Source organism: Diadema setosum, chromosome 18, assembly GCF_964275005.1.
Source record: "Diadema setosum chromosome 18, eeDiaSeto1, whole genome shotgun sequence".
Lineage (NCBI taxonomy): Eukaryota > Metazoa > Echinodermata > Echinoidea > Diadematoida > Diadematidae > Diadema > Diadema setosum.
The window spans coordinates 6,530,509-6,532,910 of NC_092702.1; positions in this window are offsets into that span (position 1 = coordinate 6,530,509).

Genomic DNA, 2,402 nt, shown 5'->3' on the forward strand with positions numbered 1-2,402 from the left:
AAAAAGCACAAAAAACCCACAAAAAAACCACAACAACACGTGCAAAGAGAATGACCAATACAGGGCAACTAGCATTCTTGCGACCTTACACAATCAATAATAATTAGTGTTAGTCGTGCTAATGGAACGCCAGCAGCTTACTTTTCGATCACGATGTATGCGGAACGCTCGATTAAGGAACTTTAATGGCAATACAATCCTCCGAGCTGCTCTCGTTATTTCTACATCCCGGCGTAGGATCGTCCACCTGTAATTAAGGAAACATCCTTCTGACAGATGGCCACTCGAGGCAAAACAGACACGCAGTTATCCCCGTTCTGTGCAAACTTTTCTTTCTTTAGATTCTTATGCTCTTTGATATGTTAGATAAAGACAATTAGTGGCAGAATTGAAAAGACAATTGCCTTCAATCGACTCAATTCCTATGATGTTTACAGTACCGATATTCCTTGTAGATGAGAAAGTAATCACGTTCATGTTTTCCCATCACCATTTTGCAATACAAACATAGAACAGCTAAGATTACGAAATTGATAGTATTATTTCTTTTTTGTCGATGTAGTTTAAATCATTTTCGAAATCCAACTGGGATGGTTTAATGGGTGATAATATTAAATAAGAAACCCAAAGACATCACAAAAATCCGTCTTCTATCATTCATTGATTTTAAATCGGATTATTTCATAATTAATTTCCACTTTCCAAATCAAACGAATTATGCGATTACACATACCACAATCAATGATAATCCTGTTTCAATTCTCATGGAATAAGCAACCAAGATCAAAAGGATGCGGTGCATTCTAAACCACATGCCGTGGTACTGATATTATCGTCGAATATGTAGGAATCACTAGAAAGTATAACCAAGATTACTATACTTCTGACAATTTGTCTGACCGGTCGTGAAAAAAAAAGCCGTTTGCTGATCACATTCATGTCACATTACATTGCACATTACTTTCACTATGAACAACAACAACAACAACAACAATGAAAAAATAAAACAGTCGCCATGCTTCTCTGTATGATGTACTCAAAATAAGCGACAGGGGGATATGTCTTCACGCCACATTATATTTTCAAATATGTCTTGATGAGTATGAAACTAACTGGCTCCCTTTGTGCGCCATTTCGAGAAAGCGTATCATGCTTTTGTGTGTGTGTGTGTGTGTGTGTGTGTGTGTGTGCGTGTGTGTGTGTGTGTGTGTGTGTGTGCATGTGTGTGTGTGTGGCGGGTTGGTGGGCATGAGGGGGGGGGGGCGGGAGGGAGGTTACAAAAGCCTATACCATTGCCCCGTCCCGAAGGAATAATTGGAATGCTTCCAGCTTGATGCCAGTCTAGTGACACTCGCAACATGAAAGTCGGCGTGGGAAGGGCCTCGTTTGTGGCAGTGTCTCTCCGGCGCTCTTCGTGGCGCGTGTCAGTCCTATTCGTCAGGCCCGCGAACTGTGACATTTTGCTCGTTGGGAGGGATGGTGTCTCTCCTTCTTCGCCGAGTATTCGATGCATTGGGTAATTGGAGCCCTGAATACCACCAAGGCTGGCAACTGCCTTCTGGCTGCGCCACAATACCCATTCGTCTCATCTTCCCCAAATTTCCCCCTTCCAAACAAGCGAGGAGGGAATAACTATGTAATGCGCTGTCCTCGATTGGATATTTGCATTCGCATCTCATCGCGTTGCGCCATCACAATTCCAGAGATGTTTTGTTTTATTCCAAGCTGTGTGGTTGGCTTAGAGTCGTTTTGAGCACCTCGACTCTCACTGCAGCATCTGTAATTCTTCCTTACGAGCGCGCGCGCCAAGTCCTGTATCTCTTTTCCGCGCCACTCATGAAGACATCAATCACTTTAGTGTGGGATTTAATGAGCTGTGAGAAGTTTCGGCGCATCTTCTCCTAGTCCGTTTCCCGCCCGCAGAAAGTTTCCCTGCGTCAGTCTCAAAAGATCGTCTGGAAGGAGGGGACTGACACTGTTTCTCTTCGGTATGCCAAGGGGCAAGAAATTGCCGCCGATGATTTTTTTGAGCGTTTCGTCCCTCATCGGCTTGTGTTTACCTACGCTACCAACTATGTTTGCCATACTGGAACTGGACGTGATATGAGAAGACTTTCACTGATCGATTACTTAACTCTGGATGGAGACTGGATTTATGCCCTTTTCATATGTGCGTGATCTTCAGGAGAAATCAATTCGGCCTGAAATGGGAAATTAACGTCTCAAAGGCATTCTTTTACGGAACACGAATGAAACAAAACTACGGCATATTACGTTCATCGACAGAAATAGCCCATAACATACTCTCTTTTTCACTTCCGACACAGGTGTGAAAAATGTTTTGAAAAGCTATAATTTCGAATTTTGTTACCACGTGAAAAGAGAACAACATACAAATAAAC